Below are 18,550 nucleotides of genomic sequence, written 5' to 3' on the forward strand. Positions count from 1 at the left end.
CAAAATATAGGCACTGTTATGTCAATTCTCTTTTTCAAAGGCTACCAGGTGATTTTCAATACATTTCAGCCTTCCTGACTTTCTTTTCTTTTCGTTTTTTACATGGGCAGGCACCAGGAATGAAACCCCGGTCCTCTGGCATGGCAGGCAAGCATTCTTGCCTGCTGAGCCACCATGGCCCACCCCCTTTTCTTTATTTGAGGTTAGCAGCATGCCAGGAGTGGGGAAATCACACTGACTTTAATAGTTGATGTCATATGACCTCTGAAAATGCTTGAAAAATCTAACAAATTGTATTTTAATTTTAAATATGCATATATTCCTATGAAAACAGGGTACTGATTTTTTCCTTTTCTTCTCCTTTCTGCTACAGATTGTATTTCTAGAAAATGTCACAGCATTCTTAGTAGTAACGAGTAACCCTGAATCATGAAATTTACAAAGACAGGGAATTTCTTATATTCTATTTCCTATATAGTATGACTTTATTCAAAGTTTTCATTTATAGACCAGAGATCTAGAGCAGAGAATGTCATCATAAAATCTTTAGAGAAATTCTCTAAATGCATTTCCAATTCTAGGAGCAATTAATGTAATATTAATAAGCTTATCTCTAAATTCAGGCTATGTAATTTAAGTAATTTTTCCAAAGGCAAACCCCTAACAGGTAGAAGAGGCAGGATTCAAGACCAGGACAGATATAGGGAATTTTAAGTATTTTGTCCTCTTTTTTTTTTTTTTTTTAACTTTTCTTACACTTTTTATCGCCTATGCCAAATGATTCTGATCTCAAGAATGAAGATTTGTTTTAATATAATTGTATTATTTTTTAACCACTTTATAGTTCAAATAGGATTTTGTGCACCTAATCTCCTGATAGGAAACTACTGCTTTATGGGAAAATGCATTTTTAGTTCTGAACAATCAATATGCAAACATTGATTGGTCACAATTCATATGTATGTCACAGTAGATGCTCTGATTAAAAGATGGAACCAATATAAAATGTTCAGTATGGGAAATCAAATAACCCTGAAAATTATATCGTTTGAGAGTGAGTCATCAGCAGGTGTGTTTCACAGGGAATGGATTTTAAGCCTTTAAGCTATAACTTGTTTTATGGCAAGTTGTTAATGCTGTAAGCACATCAGAGACAATATGATCTTATTATGAATAAAATCTTGGCTGAGCCTCAGAATTCAAATTTCCTGTTCTTTAATGTGCATTAAAGAAAAAAAGAGGTATTATGAGCATTTATACAGAAAGTGAAAGACTGTGGAAACAGATATACTGCTAATGATTGCTAAAATATGCCAAGTCTAGTTTAGTATATTTTCAGAGAATATCAATTTTCTACAAACTGCAGTTTCATCAGATAAATTAAATTGATCTTTATACATATTTAGTTTGGATATAGAATATGGATTCTACAAAAGGAACCCAGCGCAAAGGCAAGCTTAATGCAGACATTAAAAAAAAAAAAAAAAAAAACATATAGGGGGTGCAAGGGTAGTTCAGTTCTAGAATTCTCACCTGCCATACGGGAGACCTGAGTTTGATTTCTGGCCCATGCACTTCCCAAACAAAGAAACCAACAAAAGCAAGCAAACAACCAAAAAATTCAACAAATGGTGCTGCAATAACAGGATACTCAGGTGGAAAAAGTATGAGATGTTACCCCACCATATGGCATACAAAAAAAGCAAAACATATAGTATTGTTTCATAATGCTTTCTGAGAATAAAATATATCATGCATAAATTCATACAAGTTAAACTGTTGCAGGTTTTATCTGGTTTAGCTTCTGATAATTTCTAGAAAGCAAAATGAAGAACTTAAGAAATATGGTTTATTATCAGTTAATAATAGAATATGTATCATGGCTTAGATTGTATAAAGCTATCAATTTATCAAAATAATAACCAAATTTTGAAAATATTTAAAATCATCTTTCATTCTGTCTCTGTCTCACGAACACACACACAAATACATTTTCTTGTTTCCACACACTCAGATTTCTACATGCATAATTATTTTATAATTTTAACCTTTAGAATTATATACGCTCTTAAAAATAATGTATCAATAACATATGTATTTAAGTATAGATTAAAATGCTAACATATTGACATAAAATCCCTAATCATTGAAATTTCAAAGCCGATTTTAATATTACATGTAAGTTTTAGTAACATGAGCAGTTAAGAGTCAAATTAAACAGAATTGTGGGACCAGTGATTGAAATTTCACTTGAAATAAATTAAATCCATCATTTCAAAAAGAAACAACTGTTTTTGAAGCTGTGACTGATGAAATTCCTCTTATTTCTAATGACCTCATGATCTTTAGCCAAAGTGGCTTGGTTATTTACGTTTTGGCATAAATATGGAGTTCAAGAGTTAGAAGAGAAAATCCTCTTGATTTTGATGAATTAAAAATAATTTTCAATTCAGTACTTTTGTTATAGGAAAAAATACTTTATTTATTTATTTATGTATTTTAATGTTATTTTCTGAAAATATATCTATCATTGTAATTATGCATATTATTTAATTGCTCCAACTAATACCCCTAAGTATACAGGCACACTTCAGAGATATTGTGGGTTCAGTTCCAGAGCACTGCAATAAAGTGACATCACAATAAACTGAATCACATGAATTTTTTGGTTTCCCAGTGCATATAAAGTTATGTTTACACTAGAGTGTAGTCTAAATGTGCAATAGTATTATGTCTAAGACATGATGTAAATGCCTTTATTAAAATGTCATACAGAGGCACAAAGTGAGCACATGCTGTTGGGAAAATGGTATCCATTGTTGTTTTAAGTTGTCCCTGATATGAATGAGGTTATCATTTTCAGTGCACTTTGAGGTTTATTTATCATGTGTATTGCTGTTCTTGGGCTGAATTTTCAAATGATTTGCTCATGTTTCTATTAAGTTGTTTTACTTATTAAATTTTAGGAACTTTTAAATACTGTAATTGCAATTCTTATCTGAAAGAGATTTCATACATGTTTGTGCATGTGTTTTTTTTTTGCTATTTTGTCTCAAGAGTTATTTCTTAGCCAATCTTACTGCATTTGCCTCTTAATTCTTAGGAATCCATTAAAATTTCTGTAAAAATTGATGGCACAACTTCGTGATTTTCCATGGCAATTATATATTCATTCTGAAATACACAACATACACACATGCTCACACACACACACATTTGCTGCTTCACTAGAATTTGATGAAGGAAGGAAATTAGATGCACATTTGAATCAAGTCTGACTTTACTGATTTATATGTAGTGAAGTATTTTTATATATAGTGAAGTATTTTTCTGTCAAATTGAAAGATATTTTGTATGGGTTTTGAATCATTCAGATCATTTTCTGGAATAAGAGTTTCTTCATTTATTAGTATGTGTCCAAATTGTCCTCTATAGAGTTTTTATATGCATAAAGGCTATAATGACTCTACTTGATTAGGTTATGAAGATTAAATAAAATAAATAAAATTACTTATGAAGTTTCAGGAAAATAGTCATGGCTTACAATGTTAATTTTCATGCATTCTGTTATAGGAACACTACTATTTTAGGGTTTTCTTGTATATGTTTTGAGGCATTACATAAAGGCTCTGTGTGTCCATGGCCCTTATCTTATTAGGCATCAGATGCAAACATTATATATAAATCTAACCTAAGGTATGAAGCCTTTTGTCATGTCCAATAACATGTATATTTTGTAATAAAATATATTTATATATACTTCAATTAATTAATAGTAATCCTTTAAAAGCAGCTCATCTATTTTTCATACTATTTATAACTACCTGATGTCATCCCCTCTTACCAAATATTTACAACTTCAGCCATCCGCTATGAACCAAGAAGGATGTATGCAGTAATGGGACATGTAGAGGGATGGACATAAGGAAATTTATCACATGTATCCATCACTGGTCCCCAGAAATTAAAAAGTGAAGTCTAGACTTTGAGTGTAAGAAGCTGATTCTGTGGGAGAGGGGACAGACACTGTACATCTCTAATTAATGCTGTGTTTGAAAAAAAACACAAAAGTGTTATGTGCTACTTTTGATTTTGGTCTTATTTTCTGTAGCTCTTGTTGTTTCTGTTCGTATATAAATTTACATGAAACTATTAATGTCAAAGAAATGATGAGTTAAAACAGAATTGCATCTAATTTCATACAATACAAATGTATAAATAAGGATACATTTACATTCACAAAGTGGGTTTAGAAGAAAATTCCATTAATACTGTATGTTTCTCTTGGAAACATGCAAAAAACAATATTTTTTTCATAGTCTTGACTTTTACATGAGCATGTTTCTAGGAATTCTTGTCTTCCAGTGAACAATAATGTAGTCCAGTAAAGCACAGTAGTATTTGTAAACATAAGATGCACATCTCATATTATAGAGTTGGGAAACTTTGAAATTGTGGCACTGTATAACATATTTATATGTATGAAGTAGTGAAAATTCAGACTATACTGCATTAACCACTGAAGGCTTGAGCAGAACTAATCAAGTAATTATTAATTTTAGAAGAGTGATGATGCATTTATACTATCTGCCAGATATTTTTTTTGAATTCTGTATTCTTTAAACTGCTCATTGTATTACATCCATCCTCAACTGGCACATTATTGTCCCTAAGGAAAAGAAAACGAAAATTTCAGAGGGAGGGAGTATAAAAAATCTTATAGGGCCACAGTACATAAACAGATATAGAGTATATGTATTATGTTAAAATTTCATAGGAGAGGACAATTAGGATAAATATCTAAAAAGTCTCCTTAAGGGAACAATAATAAGAACAAAATAGTTTAGGAAACATTTTTGTAACACAATCCAGGCAACAATCAACAGTTATTTTTAAAAAAGTCATATATTATGCTTTGTATTGCTTATTAAAATTCATTTCTTTTATGATTCAATTTGAAATCTGTTATTTCAATGTAGTGATTCTAGGTCTGTCCCTAGGTCTTTGGTCTGAAATTTTGATGTGCATAAGATTGCTTCAAAAGTGTCCTGAGTCTTGAAAATATTTGACTTGAAAGATATATACATGATGCTATTTTAATAAATATAATGAGAATTTTTTTAGATTAATTCATCTGTAATAGAAAGTATATATTTTCTACAGTTGTACATATTGGGCAAAGGCCAGTTATCTTTTTAGTTTGTTCTTTTATTTCTAATTAATTAAAATTATGTAAAATAGTGTTTTTCTTTTTTCCTCAAAACACTTCTACTTTTAATAAATATTAATATTTTCTCCCCTCTAGATTCCATTATATTTTCCAGGGGCATAACCTAACTCATGAGAATTGCTGATACAGAATTCATTCACTGCATGTGCTTAATCAGTGCAAGATGGCGTTATGCTTTTACTATGCAAATATTTTCCTTTTCATTTTTCCAAATATGCATTGCAGTATACACTGAGTATGCTTTTTACCGTAACTATCCAGTTTTCCATGAAGATCTCAATTCTCTCCACTTATGATTCTTGTCTTCCTTGTTAGAGAATCATTGTGGAAAAAAAAAACAGGACATTTTTCAGGCTCTATCACTAACTGTGATTTGGAATAACCCACTTAAGTCTTCAAGAATCTCAATCATCTAAAATACAAAGTAAAGATTATTTTATCTCCTTAAAGACAGGGTACTTGTCTTGCTCATCTTTTTCCCTTAGATCCCTGGTTCTTTAGAAGGTACTTAGTAATGTTTGCTGAATTTAAAAATCAGCCCACCTCAGTTTTATAAAATATTTGATTATTTGCTATATATAAAGTACTATACAAGTTACTGGTAATAGTCTTTAAATTTAAAGATGTAAAGTGCAGTTCATCTCAAATAATGAATTTTCAAGTCATTTGAATATTATTAAATATGTTTAAGGTTTTCTCTTGGTGGTTTTCTATAATGTTTTATGTTCTCAGTTTATGGTAATGGTTAATGGCTCAAAATAGGTTGAGTAAAGCATGAAAATACACCAATAGCAAAATAAGCAGTACACTTTACAAATGTGGATTATTCTGTGGATTTCTGTTTGCTGAGACAGACAAATTTGTGTGTGATTATTTTACACTAACATCTTTACTCCCCAGATTAAAAAAAAAAAGTAAAGTTGTAAAGCATGACAAAAATGCCATGTATTTACATCCTAGTCCCTAAAATGTTATCTACTCAGAAACTATGTCACATATTGTGAAACCATAAAAAATTTCACAGTATTTTTAAACAAAATCAGTTGACATCACTGAAAAAAACAGTTCCACCTTTTTTCTTCTGAATAAATTTAAAATAATGTTTTCTAAAATAAAATCAGTTCATCTATTAACAGGAAGAAAGACTAATGCCGCTGTGTCATTTCTCTCATTGTAGCAATTCACACTATTACTTAAGTTTTATAACCATAATGCTGGTGACAATCCCACATATAGAAGATAGAATACCATTATTGTAGTGTATTATGATAATCAAGTGTATATCATATATCATAGCAATTATGCACACTTGCTAGGGGATATTTTGCTTTGCAGTTTATAAGAACATACATATATATACCACAGATATACCATGATATATGTATGAATCAACTTTTGCCATATTTCTTTTCCAAATTTGAGAGAGGAATGAATGATTCTTAATTTCTATTTATCACAGAATTACTTATTTTTGACACCTTGCTGGTTTGATGATTACATTTTCCATACTTCTTTAACTGATTATAAATGTCATGTAGAGACAGCCAAAATATATTAATGACTATAGTACTGTAGAAAGGCCTACTCTTTTCAAACACAGCTTCTTTTCATCTTCTTTTAGGAAGAGAGACGGTAGAAGATGTCAGTGAGTAATGTGGTTCTAGCCAATGCACTCCAGAAACGAGATAGTATCTTATTGCTAGATGGGAAGCTTAAAGGTCATTTGGTTGAAAGGCCTACTTAATATTGGAGCTGTCACTATTACACTCCTGAATAAAAGATGGTTATCTAATTTCTGCTTGAAATTTTCTGTAATAAGGCTTTCACTTGTTTCAGAAGCACTTTCCAATATTAGACATTTCTAATTTTTATAAACCTGATCTTGTTCTGAATGAATTCTACCTGCCTGTAAAAATTTACCACTTGACACTGACACCTCTGTTTCTAACTACATAAAGGATGTTAATATTCTTACTTCATATATTTGCAAATAGCAAATGAAACCTTCCTAAAACTTCTCTTATCCAGAGTATAGGAAATCCTTGCTTTGTTTGAATCCCATCATGCATGAATTTCAGTTACCAAGGTTTAGTTAAATAACAACAGCTTCCAACAACACCATTCAAATTTGTTATGATAGTATATTAATGATGACTAATTGTATAAAGTACAAACTTCCCTGCTATCTCTTTTGTCCACAAATCACTATGTAAATAATAGTTGTGCATCGTGATCAATTCCCAATCTTTCAAAGCTTGTTGGTGAATGGTTACTGTGCATCTGTTACACAGTAGGAACAGACAGCAATGCAAGTGGTAGTGGTGCCTTTGTATCTCCCAATGATAAACCTTGGAGGCACTTTACACATATAGATAATCAAAAGAAGCAATTAGCCAACAAAGCTAAAAATGCAGCAAAGAAACAAAATATAATAATGATAGAAGTGTTGATGCCCCCCACAAATTCTACTACTCTACGGACATGCTTCCTAGCTTGGCCAACTGATAGCACTCAGTTGCTAATTAGTTGACATCTTCGTCTGGGTCACACCATGTCTTCCCTATCGGTTCTCTAGATATGGTTAGGCATGTTGGCATTTTAGGAAAGGTACTGTTTAAGCTTGAACATGAACATACTTCATAACAGTTGTGTTCAGACACCATGATATTATTTGGTTATAAACCAGAATCCTGATTCTCTAATCCCATCATGCCATGGTAGCATAAAGAGGATCCCGAAAAATATTAAAATGATGATGATGATGATATAATAAGTAATTATTTATTTATATATACCTAACACTGTTTTTAGCTCTTTACTTGGATGATCTAATTTATATTTTAAGACATATCATTATATTAGTAACTAGCTTAATTCCCATTTTCCAATAAAGACATTGAATTTAAGAAGCTTGCCATAGGTCCCAGTGGGTTGTGGAGTCCAGGTATTTTTATTCCAGAGCTAAAAGGACGTTTATTACCAGCTGGACTTTGGCTTCACAGTACCTAGTTAAGCTAGGATAATCAAATGGAACTAAGTAGATTTAACTCTTATTTAATTCTATTCAAATGGATAAACTTAAGCAATCTATATAATTACTTCACAATTTTTGCCATATCAATTTTACAGTTGTATTATTAGTAATTTATTTTAACTCTCTCTCAATATATATGAATATCTATCTATGTATCTATATGTATATATATAATGTATCTCTTTCTCTTTCTCTTTCTCTGTCTCTCTTCCTCTCTCTCACTTCCTTTTTCTTTCCTTTAAACCTAAACAATAATGTACAAGAAATTGTCTTTAATGTGATATAAAATCATCTCACTGGATTCTAAGTTCAGTGATGGTGAGGATTTTGCCTAATTTGTTTTCTGCTTATATTATTATTATTGATACACATAAAGCATATTATAAATATATGTAGAATGAAAGAATGAATCAATGAGTGAGCTAACATTGCCCTATTACTTGTTTTTTTCTTTTAATGTTTTAATTTATACAGTATATCATATGAAATGGTTATAGCCCTATTTTTGAGTTTGTACAGCTTGATAAGTTAATGACTATAATTTAATGACTTACTATTAAGTTCAGTGGTTATGATTTATTGAATATTTATTTGTTCATATTAAAATAGTTTTAAATTGTTTAAATTTGTAATATGAGTAAGGTAATAGTGATATCTTATGTAGTAAATTTTAAGATTAAATCGTGTTTCAATGTTCTCAGTAAATATACATGTTATTCATGTGTATGTTGCATGCATGTATATATATTCTTAACTTTAAGATTACACAGTTCATATGTCTTTTCATAATGGCATACAAAATGGAAATAAACATATTTTGCATGAAAGCACTTTGGCTTGAAATGTTATATTTCAATGGAACATATTTGTCACACTTTCAACTTATACTTTTGACATTTTACCACTATAGAGCAGATATGCAAATATAATAAACTTGTGAAAATTTTAATATAGGGTGCTAACAGTGACAAAATTGCCCTTTTTGAGAAGATAAGCTATTTGAAAGCTACAGTCATCAGATTAGCTGTTTGAGTTTTCTAGCATCATTCCACATGAACGGAGTAGTCAACAGTAATCACAATCAGCTTTTACTAAGCACTTCTTATGTGACAGTTGTTATATATTGCAGTTGACAAATATCAGTTCTTCAGAACAACTGTAGATGTAATTTTTTTCTACCCATTCTGTACATGCTCCCATTTTATGGTTAAAAATATTGAAGTTGGGGGTGCAAGGGTAGTTCAGTGGTAGAAATCTCGCCTGCCACGCAGGAGACCTGGGTTCGATTCCTGGTTCATGCATTCCCCCCACCAAAAAACAAACAAACAAACAAAATTCAACAAATGGTGCTGCAATAACGAGATACTCACATGGAAAAATAGTAAAATGTGACCCCACCATACAGCAGACAAAAAAAATATTGAAGTTAAATCAAGTAAACAAAATCTCTCTGCTGTGGGACAGGCAGAAACCTTCATCTGGAATACCTATAATATAAAATGTGGAAGATTGGGAATTAACATAAAATGAAGCTAGACAGAAAGGTGCGGCCAGATAATGAGGCGCTTATATGCCATACTAAAAATGTCATAAATCGTTCTGTAGACATTCAGAAACTATTTTAAGCCTGTGAGAAGTGCAGTTGTAGAATTAGCTTTTAATGAGCAACACAGACCAAGTCTCTAATATTAAAAAGTTGTAAATGCTATGAAGAAATAAAGCAGTGACGAATGGTGATGATGGGGGATTATTTGGATATTTTAGTCAAGAAAGAATCCTTAGAGAGTGTAACATTTGAGCTGAGATCTTAATAATGAGAAACATTTGATCCAAGACATGAATGTCAACAATAAATGAGCCATCTGAAAATTTTGTGGAATAGTGTTGTAAGTTGAAGGCAGGGCAAGATCAGATATCCTAAGGGTAGAAAGAACTGGTGTAATTTACTTAGAACAAGCAGGTATCTAGTATACGTGAAACATAGTAAAAGGACACCATAGCAAGGACTTTGAATCTTATCCTATTAGCAATGAGAGTAGAAAACTATTGGGATGATTTTCAGGATTCTTAACTTTGGACATTACATATATGATAGATCCATTAACCAAAAGAAGCACAACAGGAAGAATAGCAGGTTTGGGCATGGGTGGTTGAGTAACAATGATAATGAGTTTAACTTTAATTATATTGGGTTTTAAGTGCTATTGGGGCAATCAACTGGAGATCTCCTGATCCTGAGGATGATCCCTTACTGTAGGTGTATATAACACAGGGAGTGGTGGTTGAAATGGAAGTAGAAGAGGACAATCCAGTGAACTAGGAATATTTAGTAAAAGGAATGGAGACTGAAGATGAAACTCATCATCCAATTTTAAGTTGTGTCATTAAGAGAAATAGAGAGTTACTAGAAAAAGAGATGGAAGAAGAAATGAGTATGTGATCTCAGGGAAGAAAAGGAATGTAAATTTCAAGAAAAGAACATAAAAAGAGTCAAACCTGAAGAAATTTCAAATTAGATAAGACCTAAAATTTATTAGTCAATTTTGGCAATGGGAATGTCAGTGGTAGTATTTGTTGTCCTGAATGGTACAGGTATTTATAATGTGCATGTAATTCCTTTTCCTTAGAAAACTTTAAGAGCATTTTAAAGCTTTTAGCATTACAGAAGTCAGAGAATTTCAGATCCTGCCTCAACTAAGGTAGTGAGCATAGAATGTGAAATCTGTAGGTATTATGTTAAAGACATGAAACCTACAATAATGTTAGTTCAGTCTTAAGAATTCCCTGTTCATGAACTTGACATTCACATTTGTGGTAGCTACATAAGTGGGTATCCTTGTTCTCTGAAAACTGAATAGAAGTATTAAGTGTTCAAGGAGCATGATCTATACTACCTATTCTCAATTGTTTAGAAAACAGATGAATAAATAGATACATGAGATACATGATAGATAGAAGACAACAAGTGTGGTAGAATAGTAAAAGTTGGTGTCATGGTCAGCTTCACGTGTCAACTTGATCAAGTGGTGGTACCTGTTTGTCTGGTTGGGGGAGTGCTGGCCTGTCTGTTGCATTGAGGGCATTTCATAGAATTAGATCATGATCACGTCAGCTGCATCCACAGCTGATTCCATTTGTAATCAGCCAAGGGGAGTGTCTTCTGCAATGAGTGATGCCCAACCTAATCACTGGAAGCCTTTTTTTGTTGTTGTTGGAAAACAGAGAGAGCTTGTAATAATGAAAACAAAGGACAGAACTTTGTAACCACTTATTTTCTTTTAAAAACACATAACCACATTAACTTTTGCTTTATACAGGCATCTAGAAACTATAAAACAGTACCACATTGTGCATTTAACTTACTTATCAAGAAGGGAACTCCATACTTTATAAGAATTCTACCCATATAAGGAAAAAGGAGACAGCTAATAGCATAGTCACAGATACATCGAGTCCAAGCAAGTATCAGTTCGTTAACGTCACTTTTTCCATGCTCTCCTCTTGCTTCAGCTGGTGAACCCCTCCTGTGGAGTTGTCCAGACCCTCCATCAGAATCATTGACTTCACAGCCTGACCTGTGGATTTTGGACTCTCTGTTCCCATGGCCATGTGAGACACTTTTAAAAATTTCATATTTGTGAGTGTTCCCTGTTGATTCTGTTTCGCTAGAGAACTCTAACTAATGCAGTTGATTGTCTGTGTGTGTGTGTGTGGGGGGGTATATTGGTGATCTTTGCATGGGTTTTCTACTATTTTCAAGAAATAGTTTGAAATTATGTCAAAAAAAAAAAAAATCCCCTAACCACTCTTCTGCTTGCTTGCTAACTTAAACCAATAATCTCAATTCTCTCTCTCTCTATCTCTCTCTCATTATTATTTAGAGAGTTGTCTGGCTTCATATTTTATTGTCAGTTTAATTGCCCTTCTTTATTTGTGTGATTCTTTCAGCCATCATCTCCAGTCTCAGCCCATATTTTTCCCACTATTCCTTCTGATAGTCCTAAATAGTGTGTGATGTTTTGAATAGTGTAAATTGTAAATCTTCTGAGTCATCCTATATAATAATTTCTCATACACATTTTAGACATTTACTTAGATGGAAATAAGAATGCTATGAAGATAAAAGCTGTAGATTGATATAATTAGATGTAGTAATATAGTGAATATATTTCATGACTGAAGAAACATGTAAGATAAGGTCTGGATAAAGAAGGCAAATCCAATAAAGCAAAATTTTAAAATGATGAATGCAGACCTTGAATTTAAGTTTAAAAAATAAATTTACAAAAATAGAGATGGCAAAGACACCACAAATGATGGTGAACAAGTAACTATTTTACTTGACCATTACTGAAATATTTATCAGGGCTATTGAGTTTGTAATAAATGCTGGTGCAAACTTGGATTCAAAGGAAGTAACTGTCCCAATCCTCTTCTAGACTTCTCACACTGTGCTCTCATAATTTTAACTGCCAAGTTTAAGATAGATATTAACCACCCTGATTAGGTCCAGATGATAGTGGCAAGGCTCAATTTTATAGGGAAAGACCTGGGGGAAATTTATACTGAAGTTGTTAAAAATTGGAGATGCCTTATAGTGAGTATCTTAAAATATCTGAAGGGTTGTTATGTGAGGAAGAAATTAATTTTTTTTTTCCTGAGTGGTACCAAAACAAGCCCTTAGACTAACACAGAAGAATTATAGTCATAGAATGGCATATTTTAAAAGTTTATCTAAAAAATACCTTAAAATATAAAATTTTCTAAGAAGTTGTTTTCTGCCATTGTTAGGGCTCAGATTTTGGCTGAACGGAAATTGTAGCTTATGCTGTAAGGGCTAGTAAAGCATCTATAGGGGACTTTTATAGAGAGAATCGTGATTGCTTAATAATGCTTCATAATAATTAATTGTTTTCCTGGAGTAACTTCATAAGACACGCATCACAGTAGAGGGAAGATAGAAGGGGCTAAGTAGTTGGAGCTTTTGTCCCCTTTTCTCATTTCAAATATAACACCTTTTAAAAAAAAATATTCTGTTACCATATATGCAATCTAACATTTTCCTTTTTAATCGCATTTAGGTATATAATTCAGTAATCTCACTTGCATTCATAACATTTTGCCACTATCACCGCCATCCATTAAACATTTACAACATTCCAAAAAAGAAATCCTGTATGTTTTAAGCCATAACTTCCCATTCCCTATCCCTCCCCCATCCCCTGGTAACCTATATTCTAGATACTGACTCTACGAGTTGCTTATACTAATTGTTTCAAATCAGTGAAATCATGCAATATTTGTTGTTTTGCACCTGGCTTATTTCACTCAACATGGTGTCTTCAAGGCTCATCTATATTGTAGCTTGCATTGGGACTTCATTCCTTTTTATGACTGAATAATATTCCATTGCATGTATATACAACATTTTACTTATCTGTTATTATTAGTTGATGGACAATTGGGTTGCTTCCATCTTTTGGCAATGGCGAATAGTGCCACTATGAACATCAATGTGCAGATACCTGTCTGAGTCCCTACTTTAATTTATTTTGGATATACACCTAGTGGATTGCTAGGTCATATAGTATTTCTGTACTTAGCTTCCTGAAGAACCTCCAAACTGTATTCCACAGTAGCTGCACCATTTCACATTTTCACCAGAAATGAATGTGTTTCAGTTTCTCTGCATCCTCTCCAATACTTGGTTTTCTGTTTTGTTTTTTTTTAAACAGCAGCCATTTTAATGGGTGTGAAGTGGTATCTCATTGTGGTTTTGATTGTTTCCACACCTATACCTTTCCCAGTCTTTAATAATGTATTAAATGTCCTCATTGTGCCCCAAATTGCTGATGTCAAAATGCAGAAGTTTTCATTTGCTCAGTTAAATTTCTTATCCTTGTTTGAATCCATCAGCAAATCCTGTTACCCCAACTTCTAAAAGTATCTAAAAACTGTTCAATTTTTTCCATCTCTACTACCATTATTCTAATTGCAACATTTTAGAATACTCAGCTTAGCCTGGGTAGGTACAATAGCTTTCTAACTTGCCTTCCTGATTCTACTCTTAGCATCTTCAAAATTTTCTCCATCTACCCCCTATATCCCACATAGCAGCCAGAGAGATTTACTTTAAACTAAATCAAATCACTCCATCTTTTGATTTTTAATAACTCAGTGGCTTTCTATTTTTACAGTAGTTTACAAAGTGCTATATGATCTGACTTTTGTCTATTTGTCTAATCTCTTCTAAATCCACTCTCCCTCTTGCCCAGTAATTATAGGGCACAAACCTGCTTCCTGTTTCTTGAAACTGCTCAGCGTGTTAAAAGCTCAGGGCTTGTGCTATCTGATCTCTGTGTGTGGAATGCTCTGTCAGGCATATGGGTCTCTCTTATTTTCATCTCTTATGATGGGGAGGTTTCTGTAAAACCCAGTCTAACTAACTAGTTGCTCCCTTTCACCAATTTTTAATTTTCCATTTAGACCTTATATTTGTCAGTGTTTTTTTGAGAAACAGAATAAGCAGGCTATTTATTTCTGTTTTCAGAGATTTAGTAAAGAAATTTGCTTGTGTGTCTGTGGGAGCTGGCAAGTCCAAACTCTGTAAGGCAGAATTTCAAGCAAGAGCCACTACTGAAATTGAGAGAGAATGTCTCACTTCTAAACTCTCAATTCTGGCTTTTAAGAACTCCAGTTGATAGGATGAGAAAATTACCCAAATTGATGAGAACATGCTCTTTTGTAAATTGTAGATGCAATCAACTGATTGTAGATGAAATTCCCATCTACAAAATGCTTTCACAGTGACAAGTAGGCCAGTGTTTGACCGAACAATTGAACATCATAAATCTTTTATTACTATCTATTATATTTACTGAATTTGCCTCTTCTAAAATGTAACATACTTAAATGAAGAGACCTTATCTCTCTTGTTTACTGCTAAATATTGAGTGCCTAGAAAAGTGCTTGGTGCATTCATTGGACTCAAAAATACTTTTTGAATGAATGGATCATAAAAGCTTGTCTGGAAAATTATGTATAGTAAATTATTATTATGTGTATGATTTCTTACTCTATAAATCTATAGTTTTTATTATTTTAATTTTTGCGAGCGATCACCCAATTTCTCTGTAAATGTTCAGAAGTAAATGTTTTAGACTTTGATTGCCATATGATATTTATTGCAAATATCCAATACTTGCATGCCTGCACAAAAGTAGTCATAGAAAATACACAAACACATGTGTGTGGCTCTGTCTTCTCATGCTCCCAAAGTTCCTAGAACCTGTTTTTAAAAGGAGACTTCTTAATTTTATTAGAGAGATTCTTCCCTTCTTATGTGAAAATCAGCACATTTACCTTCTTGACAAAGCTCTAGTCAGTTTCTTGATAGCTGAACCAAGCCACTGAATAAAGTTGGCAAAAATTGTATTCTCTTCCCAGAGCATTGGCTCCATAATAATGAATGGTTATAAATATTCATGGAGCTTTCACTATTTTCAACTGCTTTTACTCTTTTCTTTTTCTCTTGCCAACTTTTTCTTCCACAAGCCTGATTAGAAATTTCAAAACTTTTCAACGTTCTTATATATCTTCTCTCCCTTAATCCTACTCATTCGTATCTGAAGATTTTTGCCTTGATCTTAGAAAAAGTAGAAGTCATCAAATGGGGACTTCCCAGCTTTCTCAACATTATATAAAGAAACTTTATTTCATTTGTGACCATCATTATTTGCTAATTCAAGCCAAAAGTATTCCCTCAAATTCTAATGGCTTTGACTATTGTTATTGATTCTGTTCCTTTTACCTCTTAAACATTGTCTTGTTGATAATTCCCTAATTCTACTATGTCTTTAACTTTTTCTTCTCTACTGGATTTTTTCATTTTCACATATTATACTTCATCACATTTTAAAAAAAGAAATAAGCAAGATACTAATAGCTCATTCATACATTGTACTCTTAACATACATCTGCCTGTCCCTTTCTCTCACCTCTTTATCTGCAATTGATCTTCTCAAGAGGCTTTTCCAAACTCCTAATAATACTTTCTCTTCTTCAATTTTCTTCCCAATCTATTTCACTTTTCTGATTGTTACCAATGACATCCATGTTGATATATTCAATTAATATATTTTAGTTAAAAGACTGTAGCTTTCTCAAGTCACTTGAATTCCACTCTTTTTATAACATTTTCCCAGGGCTCATTCCACCCCAAATTAAAGCCAAGTTACTGAGAAATAACAACTTGTACCTTTCTTAAGGAACCAGCAGGAATCCTTTTGTACTTACTCACACCAACTGGTGCCCTGTTTTGTAGTAAATTTTGCAGTTCTTTTTTTTTAACTGGAATCACTAATGTGTCCTTAATATAGCTCTACCCACGAAAGCCCTATAAAAATTCCCTTTCCTGTTTAATCACTTTGAAGCAGTTTCTTTGGAGGCTTTTGTCCCTGCTGTGAACAGCTTATAAAGAAAATCCTTTTGTTCTTTTAGATCTCCTTATTTATTTCAGCATAGGTGTATTATTATTATTTTTAGTTTCTTTATATCTTTGGACACTATAAGATATGACTTTTTTTTTTTTCTTTACAGCTTTTTCTTATAGAGGAAATATCATACTTGACTGGGTTTTCGTTTTACCTCTTTGGCTACTCTTTTGGTCTCTAATGCTGGTTTTATCTTTTTTATTTGATCCTTATATTTTGGAGTTCCTCAGAGTTTGGCTTTAATATTGTTATGTTGTCATTTTAATAATTTTTTCTAGACCCATTATCTATTTTTCTAACTTCAAATACAAAATATATCCCAATGAGTCAAAACCTTATGTCCTCAGCACAATCATTAACATCAAGCCCCAGATTCATATATCTATTTTTTTTTACTATTTTTTTTCCATTTGTCCAATAAGTTAGAGAAACCCAACATGTCCCAAATTGAACTGATACTCCACTGCAAGTTTCCTCCTCTTCCAGTTAGCCTGTTTTAGCAAATAAAACTGCCTACCTAGGGAGCTTGTTAGCAACAAGTTATACCATCTCCTCTCTCTCAGTCCAGTTTTTCAAGTTCGTCTCTGTCTATTCACTCTCGTCCCTACTCTAGACTAAGCTACTATTCTGTCTTCCTTATTATAGAGCAACATGCTTTTGCCTGGTCTCCTTATAGCCGCTGGTTTCTCCTCACACCAATTTTCACAGAGTTGCCAGAGCCATCTTTAAAATTACTAACTCATGACATATTTTCTCCTGTGACCTTCATAATGTTTTTGGGCCTGACTTACTTATTCCAGATTTCCCACATTGAGTACAGGATCTGGCATGCAGCAGACACTCACTGATTTGACAAGCTCATCGGTAAAATAAAGGGAGTAAATGACTGAATGGATTAATACAGTCTGGTTAGGGAAATAAAACTGTATCTGAATGCTAATGAGAGTCAATCAGAGAAGCAGTGGATAATGCTACCAGTGAAATTTTAACGAACTTTAAGTGGAAACAAAGGAAGATTTTTTGTTTTTTTTGTTTGTTTACAAAACTTATTTGAGTACATTATGCTTACATACTCAAGCCATCTGTTTCTCTTTGAATTTGAACCCACTTTTCTTTGGCCAAGAGAGGTATTGCCAGAATCATGATAAGTGGGTAGCAGGAGAGTAATGGCCTAAATTTAATGCTGATCAAAATATATTTGCTTTTTTCAAAACTCTACATTTCTTGAGCAGCTTGTGTTGAATAGAACAGTCTCTAAGCAGAGAAAGGGCTCAAAAGTCTTTCAGTTCAGATTAGACTGAAAGAAACCTTAGCCTGCCACAAGGGAGCACTTTGCTTTTTCTGTGGATGACGTTGTATCCCTTTTCTCTGCATTACCCATTAATGAATTCCCTGTTCTATAAGTGAGATTATGTATTATTTGAATACCAAGTTGTTCTCATGCATAAAACCAAGGTAGAGGGAGGAGGAGAATAGTTTTTACTGTGAATCAATTGAGCCACTTAAGTGGCTGTCAGGTGTCCCTCAGTTCAGCAAAATCTTTTCTTTCTGTCCCCTGGGAAATTCAGATGATTCCTTTGGAAATGAAAATGTTTTTCTTCCCACTCCTACTGCATTTCTTTGAAGCCTACATACAAGCCATTATTCAAAGAATGAATAATCCTGAAAATTCTCCTGGGAGGATCATCCTGATGCACACTGAATATAATGCAAGACAGAATGTGTTACCTTTTTGTAAATAGTTGGTGAAGTTAAAAAAAAAAGTTAAAATTAAAAAAAAAAAGTTTTTGCCTA

General features: G+C 32.7%; 1 long non-coding RNA gene across 1 annotated transcript in view; it reads left to right on the forward strand.

Annotated features, from left to right (window-relative positions):
• Positions 1-18,550, forward strand: part of LOC143679362 (uncharacterized) — a 177,933-nt gene that overhangs the window by 120,746 nt on the left and 38,637 nt on the right. Inside the window, exon 5 of the long non-coding RNA XR_013173686.1 lies at positions 11,775-11,873. This is a non-coding gene — a long non-coding RNA (uncharacterized LOC143679362). The remainder of the gene's footprint in view (positions 1-11,774; positions 11,874-18,550) is intronic.

Source organism: Tamandua tetradactyla, chromosome 4, assembly GCF_023851605.1.
Source record: "Tamandua tetradactyla isolate mTamTet1 chromosome 4, mTamTet1.pri, whole genome shotgun sequence".
NCBI classification, from domain to species: Eukaryota; Metazoa; Chordata; class Mammalia; order Pilosa; family Myrmecophagidae; genus Tamandua; species Tamandua tetradactyla.